Source organism: Echinops telfairi, unplaced genomic scaffold (genome assembly GCF_000313985.2).
Source record: "Echinops telfairi isolate 266 unplaced genomic scaffold, ASM31398v2 ScPeMD7_7469;HRSCAF=8507_0, whole genome shotgun sequence".
Lineage (NCBI taxonomy): Eukaryota > Metazoa > Chordata > Mammalia > Afrosoricida > Tenrecidae > Echinops > Echinops telfairi.
In genome coordinates, this window is record NW_022111372.1 from 48300453 (window position 1) to 48315033 (window position 14581).

Consider the following 14581-nt stretch of genomic DNA (forward strand, 5'->3'; position numbering starts at 1 on the left):
ACTTGGCTTGGAATAAAAGGTTTGGCTTCTTCAGGAGGTGAAAAAAAAGCACACCTCTACCAACGAGACAGATCATTTTCTCTTTCCATTTCAGAGATTGTCTAGACATAGTTTAAAGGAGAATATTGTTATTCATGTCAAGTGGGCAACTGCTTTTGCTTATGCTAAGAATATGCATCTGTTCGCAGCCTCACAGTTCTAGGCCAGTCTCACTACAGGATTTGCTTTTACTGGAAAAAATATGAAACCCATTCTGTGAACCGGGCACCTTCTAAAATGCCTATTCCCTTATTTTAAATTGGAGCAGCCATAGTAACTTATAGGGTAATTATAAACATTGAAGGTGATAATTAAGCCATTTTAATAGTATAGAAATGAGGATAGCTAGCATATCCCCCCCACACACGCCAGGAACTGCAATGAATACCTTCCTGCATTCTTGCACCCAATTCTTATCACCACCCTGAAATGTGGGGATGATCGCTATGCCCATTTCATAAGTGGTAAAACCAAGATGGAGGAAAGTTTGTTTTTATATCTCCTTGTCAGATAGTTAAACTCAAAGTATTTCCTTAGAGGTTTTATACATGAAAAATTAGAGACAACATTATGGACTAGCTAAGTAAATGAAGATCCAATTACATTATAAACTGATGTGTAGTCAATGGACTGTTTATGACATTTTGAGGTATTGAGCAGTGCGGTGTATGTGTGTGTGTGTGTGTGTGTGTGTGTGTGTGTGTGTGTGTGTAGGGGGGATTCCTAAATGTTTCTACAGCTTAGAAGGAAATATGCCAAGATATTTAGTTCCTTCAAGGTAGTGGGGATAAGGGTTATTTTTCTCCCAATTTCTTTGAACTTGACATATTTCCTGCAAGGAACATGGAAATATAGTTTATTTTTAATGCACTTACACTAGATACAGGATCAGAACAAAAATTATCATATAATACAAATAACTCATTAGTAAAAGTATATAAAAATATATATCTCATTCACAACTGCAAATTCGCTAGGAGAGAATGCTAATGCAAAACAAATTATTAAGCATTACAAAAAAATACACAGAGGGAAATAACTTTACTGAACGACAAAAAAGAAAGTCTAAAGAAATGGAAAGATATGCAGATTCTTGGAGAGATAGACTCAACACTGTAAGGATTCAGATTCTCCCCAAAATTAATCTATAAAATCCCTATGGCCCCAATTAAAATTCCAAAAGGACACTTCCAGCTTAAAAACAGAAATAGTGATATTTCCCTCAGAAGTCACACAAAAACAGCCAGGAAAATTGAAAATAGAAACCCCAAACTCATATTTGACAAAGTTAGGATCAGTTGAAAGCCAACATTACAGTTTATATGGAGGTACACCACAAGCTGTTTAGAATGAGCAAGAGGGATAAGTCAGTGGGAAGAGGACACATGCAAGTATAGAGCATCAAAACACCCTCTACGGGGAAGGCCGTTCACTGCAAGCCAAGACCCACAGTAAGAACTGTTGATCAGACTGGTATAAGGAGTTCATTGAACCGATTTCATTCCAAGGAGCAAAGTTGAAATATAATAAAGGGTCACATAGATAAGTCTTATTTGCAGAAATAATTCTATCTGTGTGACAGGGAATGAAGAGAGAATTTGAGCCCTCTATTTTCCAATCTCAGTAGCCTGAGGCTATCCAGTGATTATCCTCAATTACCAGGGTCCTAAGAACTGTAATGTATAAAGAACTCTGAGTTAAAATGGGAAAAAGTATCACTATTCCCTTCAAGATTCCCACTGGAATAAATGATGGCACAAATGCAATGAGAACAAGAGGAAAGGCAACAAACATTTTGAAAGCAATAAGTTGAAAGTATAACCAACGGGTAGCTCTACGAAGACCGAGTTCTATGCTGCTGGGGAGGAAAGAGACAGACTGATGTGCACCACAAACGGTCCAGGACTCAGGAGTTGATGGCAGCAGGCACCAATGCAAATAGAGATAAGAATGAGATAAAGTAGGGATTGCATAGAAATTGGAGGGGAAAAGTTTACATTAAAAGAAACATTATTTGATGGTGACAAAGAGTAGGAGGGGAAGAGGAGGAAAAGTCACTGGCTAGTGGGCAGATAAATGTTAGTTTGGGTGAAGGGGAAGGCAACATATAATAAAAGAGAAGTGGGCAAGAAGTGATGGAAGTAGAATAAGACATTGGGAGGTTTACAGGCTTTAATGGCAACAGAGGCAAAGAATGTTACAAACACATTTCTGGAGTAGAGGATCCACAACACGCTGAATGGGTGTGGGAGGGAGAATGGGAAGATAGCCAAGAAAATATGTAGATTGTAGAGGGTAGTTTCTGAAAATATATCAACACATGTGCTCACATACAGGAGAAAAAATTGTGAAAACTTCCTAGACATAACCAAACACCTCGAGGGAATGACTCAATAGGCCTGGGAGATCAGAACAACAGTTGCAGGGGACACCAAAATCAATTGCCCCACGAAGTTCTCAATGACAATGTTCTGCATCCTAATTTGGTGAATAGCATCGGGGATCATAAAGGGCTCCTGAGCAGCCATCTGAGGTTCGACCATTGATCTTTCTCCGTACAGAGGAAAGGATGATGGAAATCAAAGCACCAAACTCTAAAATATTCCTTGCCATTGAGTCGGTGCCAATTCATGCCCTGTAGGACAAGGCAGAACTGCCCCTGTGAATTTCCAAGATCATAACTTTTTAAAAAACAAACTGTTTTATTAGGAGCTAATCCATACATCATACCACCCCATAGTTCAATCATATAAGCTACGGTGTATAATCGCTACCACATCAGTTTAAAAACATTTCTTTCCAGTTTCAAGATTGTAACTTATTATGGAGTAGGAAGTACCATCTTTCTTCCGAGTAATGGCTGGTGGTTTCAAACTGCTGCCCTTGTGGATCGAAGCCAAACTCATAACCACTAAACCACCAGGGCTCCATCATCAAAAGGTACATGAAAACTTTTAGCCCAATGAAGTATTGGACCATACAAGCATCAGCCTCCACAAGCCTGGAACAAGAAGGACTAGATGATTTCTGGCTACCACTGCAAAATACTCCAAAAAGAATCCCATTAGAAGGTCCTATATAAAGTGGGAGAAAAGTGTGGAACAAAGCTCAAAATTATAAACGAGACCAGTCTTACTGGTTGGATAGAGACTGCTGGAACTACCAAGACTATGGCTGTTAGTCACCCCTCAGGGTTGGAACTGAAGATCTAAAGGGCAGCAGTTATCCAAGGGCAACACATAGAAGGTTAGGAAAGAAGGAGAGATGGAAACAGGACGCATAGAGAGGAAGTGGGATACGTGGTGGTACATTGAGAAGATTGCAATGAATGAGTTAAAACAAATGTGTATAATTTATTGGATGTAAAACTCATGATCAGCTCATAAACCACTTAATTCATAGTAAAAAGATTTCTTTTCAGAATAAAGTTTTTCTTAATAAAATATTTTTTAAAAAACAGGAAAGCAAGGATGGCTTGAAAGTCTACTGAGGAAATTTGTGGGTGTGCAGATCCCTCCCTCTACACACATATACTCTGCCCCTCCTACATTCTTTTTTTCCTCTCTTTTAGAAGGTTTTTGTTTTAAATCATTTTATTGAGGGCTCTTACAGCTCCTATAACATCCATACATCAATTATATTTATACATGTTCCCATCATCATTTTCTGAAGATTCTATTTGAGCCCTTATATCAGCTCTTCTCTTTTCTCTCTCTCCCCTCCCACCCTCATGACCCCTGGATGAATTAAGAATTATTAGTATCACGTCTTACACCAATCGCTGTCTCCCTTCCCCCACGTTCCTGTTGTTCGTCCCCCTCAGATGGGGAGGGGTGTGTGTTATGCATCGTTCATTGGGAGTGGGTCCCCCTTCCCCTCCCACCCTCATCTTTCCCCTACCCACCTTTTTTTAAAAATCATTTTATTAGGGGCTCATACAACTCATCACAATCCGTACACACATCAATTGTGTAAAGCACATTTGTACATTCATTGCCCTCATCATTCTCAAAACATTTCCTCTCCACTTAAGCATTAGGTCCTCATTTTTTCCCTCCCTCCCCACTCCCCCCTCCCTCATGAGCCCTTGATAATTTATAAATTATTATTTTGTCATATCTTGCCCTGTCCGACATCTCTCTTCACCCACTTTTCTGTTGTCCATCCCCCAGGGAGGAGGTCACATGTAGATCCTTGTAATTGGTTCCTGCCTATCCTATATTCTGACACGAAATAGGAGACTAATTCTCCAGAGAGGAGAGGGCCAAGGGTTTAAAGGCCAATGTCACCAGAATGATTTGAGGTAGAGGTGCTGTGAACACAAAGGAATTGTGTGAGGACAGGGGAGCCCTCACTCAGTTCCCAGGACCCAGATTTCTTCCATTGAAGCAGGAAATTAAATAACACTAGTCCCCTGTCCTCCACAGCTCCAGAAAATCTGACCAGCTCTAAATGAAACATCTAAAGACACTGGAATCTTAAAATAACACAATGCAGTCATATCACTGAAAGTGAAACTTCTATGGACATGTCCCACCCACCTGCTCAGGTACCCAATTGTTATTACCTTGGTAATGCTGTGGGGTAGACATTGGTCTGCCAACTGCAAGGCCAGTGGTTCCAACCCACCAGCTGCTCCGTGTACAGTCTCAGAAACCGTATATTGGGCCACTATGAGTTGGAATCAACTGAATGGCAGTGAATGGCTTTAATTTGAACTGACAACCAAGGTTCAGCAGATATCTGAAAAATATTTCCATCATAGGAAAGGAAAACAAAATGGCAATATGGATTCAAAAAGAGACTATGCAGGAAAAACTTTTAAAATTATTAACATTACCATGGAATGAGATAGGGAAACACAAAACCAACACAATATGCTATTAAAAAGAGCAAAGAGTTCTTTAAAAAATAAAAATGCCATTTGACTAAGCAAATTCTACTTAAAAAGAAATCATCTTACAGATACAGTCTAGTGTTGATTTGTTTCTACAATAAAACCTGCTAATGCTGCATGTGTACAGTGGCAACCTGATAAAGAAGAAAAACTCAATATTTTCCATTGAAACTAGTGATATAAAAGTGGTAAAACTTCACTCTGCCAAAGGCACCAAAGTTGGGAGACCCAGAAGAACAACGCGGTAATTGAGTTCAAGGCTCTCACATGTCAATACTGTAGAAAAAAGACAAGCAATCTAATGATCTGTCAACAGGATCAAGGTAAATAAAGAATGGAATTATTTGCAAATGTGAAACAGAATGAGGTCTTGCTTTCTATATGTTGATATAGAATCATTTCCAAACTATATTGTTCAGTGAAAAAGGCAAAGTGGAGAGTATATATAGATAGCTGGATATTTAATTGTGTATTTCAAACAACTCACTGCCATTGAGTCAATTCTGACACATGGTGACCCTACAGGACAGAGTAGAACTGCCACTGTGGGTTTCCAAGGATGTAAACCATTATGAGAACAAAAAGCCTTATCTTTCTCCCAGAGGGTTTTGAGCCACTAACTTTGCAGTTTGAGCCCCAAATTGTATACATGTAATTCCAAAAAAATGTAACATTAAGTACTATATAGTTGTATATGAAATAATATATAATGAAATTTATCATAATATAGGTAAATACATTACCATATGGGTAAATTTACTGCACAAGATTTCTTTAGAGTATTGAAAAGCAGGGAGGTTACTTTGAGGACTGAGGTGTACCTGATACAAGCCATGATATTTTCAACTGCCTCATATGCATGCGGAATTGGACATCACATAAAGAAGACCAAAGAAGAAGGAATGCATTTGAATTGCAGTGCTAGGGAAGAATATTGAAAGTATCATGGACTGCCAACAGGACAAACAAATCTGTCTTGGAAGAAGTATAACCAGAATGTTCCTTAGAAGCAAGAATGGAGAAATGTGGTCTCTGGTACTTTGGACACATTGTCAGGAGAGACCAGTCCCTGGAGAAGGTCATCATGCTTGGTAAAACCGAGGAGCAGCGAAAAAGAGGACGGTCCTCAACAAGATGGACGGACACCGTGGCTGCAGCAATGGGCTCAAACAACTGTGAGAATGGCACAGGACTGGGCAGTGTTTCGTTCTATGGTGCATGGGTTGCTATGGGTTGGTAGCAACTCAATGGCACCGAACAACAATGTTATAACAGGTCATAATTAAATAATTACATAGTAATTAAAAGAATCTGGTCTTGGTAAAGAAATAAGGAAATGGACTAATAGAACAGAGAACATCCAGAATTGAACTCATATGTATAAAGAGTTGCAATCTGGTCTACACAATGGAGTTAAACAACTGTAGGGCAGCCCTAGCGGCACAGTGTTACGGTTGGGCTGCTAACAGCAAGGTCGGCAGGAGAAAGATGGGAGGAAACTCACAGGGCCAGGTCTACCCTGTTCTACAGGGTCCCTAGAAGTACAGATCGATCGGCCAGTGGCAATGAGTGAGGGAAAGAAAAAGGATCCCCAGGGGGCAGTCGTTCAAGCAGCGCTGTTGCTAGCTGCTTAGCTGCTGGCGCATAAGCTTAATGGTTGAACCCCACCAGCAGTGTGTGATGGGGCAGTCTGCTTCCATACGTATTTACAGCCTTGAAACCCGCTGGAATGGTTTTATTTTCTATGGCTGGTAGGTTACTCCTTGGGCTGCTGAATGCTAGGCCAGCTGTGTGAACCCATCCGCCACGTCTCAGGAAAAAGATGCAGATTTCCGCTCCCATAAGGATGCAAAGCCTCTGAAACCCACAGGGCAGTTCTCTTCGTCCTATAGGGTCGTTAGGAGTTGGAATAAACTTGCTGACAGTGAGTTTGTTGCTTGCGTTTTCAAAAGAGGGTCCCTATAGATTTGTGTTGGTTTGTTTGTCTTTTTGTTATTTTCAGAAAAGGAAATCCTACTCAGTAAATGAGGATAATTGCCTACCAGTTTTGAAAAAAATTTTTTTAATTAGACCACGACCTCACACCATCCATGAAAATACATTCCTGGCAGATTAAAACATTAAATTGAACAAATTACACCATTCATAGAAGAAAATGCAGGAGAATGTATTTGTGATCTTAGAGTAGAAATAACCTTGTTATTAAAGAAGACAAAACATTTACAATGTATAATTGAAAACAGATTCATATTTAAATATATAAAGAATACCCACAACTCATTATGAAAAAGGATAAACAAAATGAGCAGTAATTCTCAAAAAAGAAAATCCAGTAAAATATTTCCATTAGCTTACCTCATAAAGTAACTGGACACCTTCAAATGAAAACAAAGATACCACACCACTGTTGACCACCCATTAAAGCCCATCCCAACTCCCAGGGACACTACAGAACAGGGTAGAAATGCCTTATAGGCTTTCCAGGGCTGGGAATCTTTTCTCCTATGAAGTGATAATGCCGTCAATCTTTTGGCTAGCAGCTGAGCATTTAACTACTGTTCCAGCAGGGCTACATTTTACCCATTCACTTGATAGAAATGATAGACTTCAGGAATAGCACGTGTGGGCAAGACTATGAAAAATCTAAAAATGCTAAAGGATACAGAGAATAATGAGAGCAGAAGTTAACTATGGATAAGCAGTTGGAATTGGAGATTATAATCAAATATGAACTCTACTTGACCTGTAATGTTTGGGAATTTTATAGAATATACGCATGTGTATCTTGAATTTAAGTGAAAATTGTCTTGATAAGGTCACTGATGTATCTGGACAGTCTTTTCTCCTTAAGCTTACCTTGTATCATAATATTTCAAACACATAAAACAAGTAACTATTATACTCACTTGAAGTCAAAGTAATGAATCCATATTCTTAATCAAAAAGTTACTATCTATTGGATATTATGCTCGATGTTACCTCTGGGGTGTGGTCGGAATCCCTTTGTTGCCAATGCCACCTGAGCACCCACTGCAGTCATCGCACCTGGGAGCAAATACACAGGACGTCCTGAGGACCTCACCCCAGGGGATGGTGGCGACTACCCTCGTAGAGAGAGGACAGAATGCAAGTGAGATCCAGGGATTGGAAAAGCAGGGAATGAGGGAAACACTGAGGCCAAAGGGGGATGGGAAATACAAAGTGAATAATCGGAAACAGCAACACACAGAGACAAGATAAACAGACATGAGGCTGTGAAGAGAAACAAGAAAGAATATCAAAGTGTTAGAACTTTTCCCTCAGAAGTCACCAAAAAAAAAAGAGAGAGAAAAGAGACAGTGCAATAAAGAGCAGAGAAGGTAGACGACCGGAGACAGGAAAGGCAGCTGTTAAGCGACAAGGGTCAGCAAAAAGAAGAACAACATGAACGAAGAACAGAAAGAGAAAATGTGGCTGAGTTAAATGGATGGGAGGGCATCATCTTAATGAGCTCTGTGACTGCTGAGCCTGACTCACAGTCTTCAATCCCCTCTGGCCCTCGCTGAGTCATCCCTCACCCCTTCAGGGTTTTCTCATAACTGTCCTCAGACCCCAGAGTCAGATGCTTCCAATGGAGACTGCGGCCGAGGTCATTCTCTGACCTCCCACTTTCTTCCTCAACCATGGAAATGCCTTGTGCTCAAGAAATCTGCTGTCTTCCAGGTGATGTGGGTTTATGCAGGCCACAAGGCCCAAGGTTAGCAGATCCTACTGTGCCTATCCAGCCAACCCAGCCTTTCTCCCCATAGTACTGAACTGAAGAGTTCTTTGGTGGTGTAAGTAGTTAATGCAATCAGCGGCTAGCTAAAAAGTTAGTGATTCAAATTCATGCAGAGGCATCTTGGAAGAAAGGCTTGTCCATCTACTTTGAGAAACCTCAGCCATTGAAAACCCTACAGAAGACGTTTCTGCTCTGACAATCAAGGGTCACCAGGGGTAAGAGTCAACTCAATGGCAACTGCTGTTTTTGGATTTTTTTGTGCCAGAGACCACCGGGGCACTGTCCAGATTCTGCCTGGAACGTCTTTCTTTATGTTCCATTCATTTAGCACAGATTTACTAAGGCCCTACTATGCACTCGGCACTATGTTGGGTGCTGGTAAAGAGCAAAAAAAGCCAAACAGTGCTTCTGTCCCAGAAGCTAGCAATTTGGGGAACTTCTCACAGTGACACACTTTCCTCTTCTCCACCCCTTCAATAAGTCGCTCTTCCTCTGGGAAGCTCTCCTGACACACTAGAGCTTCAGTGACCTCTTTCTTATGGCATCTAATGTCTAGAATCAATATGTTGGGGACTAATTAAGTATTGCCTCATTGACACACATCATATCAATGGTTTTTAATATGAGGGAAGTATATGAACCCTAAAATTGTACCCAAATTTTTGTATTTGTGTGCATAGTTCTCGACAACAGTGTCTATTTTTATTATAATTCTTTAAAAAGTAAAAATCAAAGTATCTTTCATTATTGAATTAAAGCTATTCATCTTGTAGGATAATTTAAAAGTTTTCAAATTTTTAATTTAATTAACGCCCCATCTGTGTGGCATGTTTATTGAGCACAAGGACCTGGAATGCATGTCTCTCTGTGCACTACACATCATAACTTCACAGGTAGGTACATGTAGCACTCAGGAGAGCTGGCAACCCAAAGGGTGCTTAGATGCAATCTCCCTGCCAGGGATAAAATTCTCATTTGTTTGGAAGAACTGTGAGAGAATTAGACCAGGAAGTAAAGCTGAATCCTTAAGGATAATTAGAATTGCCAAGGCTGAACTGAAACCAATAAGATGTTCCAGATAGAAGGAAGAGTCAGAGACCAATTCCAAGAGAAGGTACAATATTGATAACAGATGTAAATTGGGCCTGACAGTCAAGCCGAAGGACCACACAGGCAGCAGAGATGGGAGTCTAGTCCTGAATACCACATAGCAATTGTTCAGAACTAGGGTTTGGCTGATTTTCAGCATTAGGCCTTAAGTAAGTCCCCCCAGAAACTTTCACCTCATCTGTATAACATGGACAAGAATGATCAATTCTCAGGGTGGCTAACTGACTTTGTGTTCAAAAGCACAAAGACGTTTGTCCGGTTCACACAGAAAAGACTCTGCAAACAGCCACTGTTGTTGGCTGTTGGGCAAAGGAGCAGTTTTAAGATGATTTACTAAGTAGCAGAGACAGCGGGAGACCCGTGGCAGGAGAAACTGCTAGGAAGCAATGTGGTGGCCCAAGAAGGATTGGCCACCACACCAGCTGTGTGACCTTGAGTAGGTTACTTTACCATTTAGAGTTTCAGTTTTGTCATCAATTCAGTTAAGATAATATCTAAATTGGAAATATTTCCTCAAATATTAATTGTAAGGATAAAATAGGATAATGTATGAAGAAGACCCATTACAGTGTCTAGCACATAGTAAGTTTTCAGTAAATGGTGGCAGTTAATATGTCTACAGCCTCCATCACGCATGATCTGAATTAAGGTGGTGACAGCAGAAATCTGAAGTAAGAACGTTTTTTTAAAATGTAAGGTACACTGCAAAGGAGATCAAAATTTCAAATTGGAAGGAAATTAAGGTGCTGTTTATTCTCTTATCAGAAGTATCCATTGGTTTTTCAATAAATATTTTAAATGGATTAATCAGAAGAGCTGACAACAGAAATCCCACACCAGTGTAACTTAAGTCCCTGCTATCGGTTGTGATGCAAAGTATCCTTCAGCACCCTCTGGATACAATAGGGCAGAAGGCCTGCCTGCACCCCTCAAATCAGACCCTGCCAGAGTCCTAGGTTGCACATAGCTGCTCTGCAGAATCACAGGTGGACATTTTGGTGGTGAGCCCTATTGCAGAAACAACAGGAAATCTGACCCAAAGAGAGCTTTCTCTCAGAGAAGGAAACTGCAGGCTGGTTGATAAGGAAGCAGAGGTATGGAAGCATGGTTCTCAAAGAAGAAAGGGAATAAGAAATAATATATCAATGGGAGAAAAATCACTTAGGGACAGAAGACTATAAGCAGAAACTTCTTTCTAACAACTTAACTATTTATTATTTATTGCTATTTCTAGCATGTTTCTAACTTCTAAGATTTAGAAATTTGAAGTGTATGTGGGGTGGGAAGAAGTAAGTGGATTTCATTCCTGTCCTGCAGACAAAAGCTAACAAGCGAAGATCACCACGGACAAACAGCCCTTCCAGTACCCCAAAGAGGATGCCACATAGCAATTTCAGAGGCTCCAGTCCCTGTATTCTCGCTAGACTGGGAAAAACTGACTAGTGCCCACTTGTCCTAACACCTCTGAGTGGTCACTTTCTCTATCTGGGTCTTATTCTCCCCAACTATAAAATGAAGGAATTGGATGAGACAACTCCTCAGCTCTTCTCTATTTCTACCCATAGAATAAAGGAATGAGAACTCAATATTTTAGCAGCCAAATGTAACCACACCTGAGTTTTCTACCTCAAAATACAAGGAAATGGGCAGACATGGTGGTGGGGTTGCATCAAGACCAAAACTTCTTAAGCATTAAGATAACAAAGAGGGGAAAGATAAGCTGCAGAGAAGAAGAGTCTTACCTTAAATTACACGAGCAATCCAGACAGGGATGCAGAACCAGGAGGGCAGCATCCTAATCTGAAGCTGTATGTCCTTGTGAATGAACTTCACTACTACTCAGGGACTGATGTTCTGATCAACAAGTAGGGTCTTTCTCAGTGCAGGGAAGCTTATATGCCTCCATCTCCTCGAAGAAAATGGCCCTTTAGGATGGGGAAAATTAGGAAAATCAGAGAAGAGAAATTTTCAGGAGGAAGAAAGACCATTGTTGTTGGGATTATACTAAAGTTCCCTTTCATCTTGTGATGGTAGGCTCTGAGCACAGCCTACCCAGAGACAATAAATTCCCAGGGCTCTTCACTAGAGCTGTGGAAAGGTTTTGTAGATATACATTAAGGTTAGTAACAATGAGGAGGCAATGGGTTCTGAAAAATGGAACACAGAAAAAAACCTAGAAGAGAGAACCCCATCCTGAAATCTTGGCAGAATCTTTTTATTGGGAATTGGATAGGTTTTTACATTTCAGATTATCTTTTTGTTGTTGTTGTTTTGTATTGAACAATGTAAAGAACTTAGCAAACCTCCCAAGAGTTTGTGGCAGAATCTTTAAGGGTTAAGAGAAGGCTTTCCAGAAACTATAATTCTACCAAAGAGAGAAAATGCACTTCTCATAGAAAAGGAAAGCAGGGTGGGTGTAGGATGGACAAAGAGGGAACCAGAGCATAGCCTCTCACCTGTACAAGAGGCCCCTCACTGGACCAGATACTGCTGGGAGATTTTATTTTCAACTACCTCTCACTTCCACCCACCCTCTTTGGCCCCTACCCCTGTTGTAACTAAGGAAAGTTGCTTCCGTTTTCACAAATCCTCAGAGGCCCCCTCCTCTGCCACACCTCTGTCCCTTGTCTCTAGAAATTAAACCTCCAGAGGGAAGGGAGCCTTGTGCAAAGTTCTCTGATCATCTCAGTTACTCTAACAAACAAATTCTTCCCTAGGGGAAGGTAGTGGGGAACCTGGGGAATGAGGGGTTCTATGGACCAATCTGAAAAGAATTGGCTCTTCCTTTATTACAATAGAGAATGGAAAACATTGGCTTTTGTTCTGTGTTGTCTACCTGGGGAATAGCCATTCTATCATTCATAAAGATAAAGTTAACAGGACATCTTTCAGAATCTTCCAGGACTTCCGACCTCACCATGATTCCACTCTTACCTATTACCAAGACTGAATGAAGAGACTCCAATTTAAGTTGATTTTGGTCTTTTCTACCTGAGAGTTTAATGACAATGGAATCTAAGTTAGCCCCTAAACACAGTCTACTATGACCAAGAGATTATGATGTCCCTGGAACTGGCACTGACCAAATCCTGTCTATGATTGGTCATTTACCACTCAGAAGGGTTTTTAAGAAATTTCAAAGCAATAAAGGTAGCATGGCACAGACACAGCAATATAGAAAGGCTGTATGGGACTCTCATCCAGGCTTGACTTTAGTTAAGGGACTTCGTAACTTTGAGCCCCCGTTTCTTGACCTATAATCAATTATCTACCCATTGTAAATTCTAAGAACTATAGTTATTATTTAGATTCCTACTCATAGCAACCTAATGTACAACAGAACAAAACATGCCTAGTCATGCATCACCCTCAGTCTATCTCATCAGACATCTCCTTTTTTATCCCTGACCCTCTACTTTATTAAGCATATCCTTGTCCAGAGACTGGTCTTTCCTGATAGCATGCCCCACATACATGAGACAAATTCCGACCATCCCTGCGTCTAAGAAGCATTCTAGCTATACTTCTTCCAAGACAGATTTATTTGCTCCTCTAGCAGTCCACAACACTTTTAATAGTCTTTGCAAATTGTTGTTGCTCTTCTTAGGTACCACTGAGTCAGCTCTCATCCATAGAGAACCTAGCACAACGGAATGAAGCACTGCCTGGTCCTGTACCAACCTCACCATGGTTCCTGTGCCTGAGTCCATCGATGCAGCCACGGTGCCCGTCCATCTTGGCAAGGGCCTTCCTCTTTCTCGCTGCCCTTTCACTTGACCAAACAGGATGCCCTTCTCCAGGGACTGCTCTCTCCTGAGAAAATGTCAAAGTATGTAAAACAAAGTCTTGTCATCTTGCCTTGAAGGTACACTCTGGGAGAAAGGAAGAAGCCAGCTGTAGAGGTCCATTCATCTTGGTTGCTCTCCAATCAAGCTGCAGCCTGACTGATAGGCTAACCTCTGCCCAAATGTTCCTATGGGAGCCATGTTGACACAAAAAAACCTTGTAGCTCGCCCCTTCACTCTTACACCTTCCAGTTTACATGAGATTATGTAACTACCACATGCTGTTTTACTGTGTAAGGAGTCTGTCCTTTCATTTTGATGAATCTTTTCCCTCTTTTTTTTCTAGTTTACCTTGTTAATTATTATTTTCTTCCCAAGATTAAGGCAGTCTGTTCTGTCTTGTGAACTACTTGGCTTCCTCTCCATTACTTGTATCTACTATAGTCTCTCAATTACTTTATAATTGTCTTCAATGTGGAAAAATATCTTGACTCCCTATTTTTAGGGAGTAATCCTGTTTGACTTTGTGTACTCCTTTAAGTGGTTTGATTTCCAGATGGTGGTGTCTTGTACGTTAATCTCGGGTTGATTACTCTGCTGTTTTTGATTCTCTGTCCCAATAAATCCCCTTAGTAATTTTTGTAAGTTAGGTCTTATTTTTATGAACTTCTTTTATTTCTCCTTATCTGGAAATGTCCTGGTGGCCTCCTCATATTTGAGGGATAATTTTGCAGTGTATGAGATTCTTGGTTGACACGCTTTTTGTTTCAGAGTTTTACATATACCATTCCATTGCCTCTTGACTGCACAGTTCCTCGTCAAAAATCCAAGCTTATTCTTTTTTTTTTTAATCATTTTATTAGGGGCTCATACAACTGTTATCCCAATCCATACAAACATCAATTGTGTAAAGCGCATTTGTATATTCATTGCCCTCATCATTCTCAAAACATTTCCTCTCCACTTAAGCCCCCAGCATTAGGTCCTCAT

The 14581-nt window shown here is 40.5% G+C and overlaps 1 pseudogene; it reads left to right on the forward strand.

The window, feature by feature from the left end:
* The first annotated feature begins 5046 nt into the window (after positions 1–5046).
* LOC101643864 overlaps positions 5047–14581 on the forward strand; it is a 28737-nt pseudogene continuing 19202 nt past the window's right edge.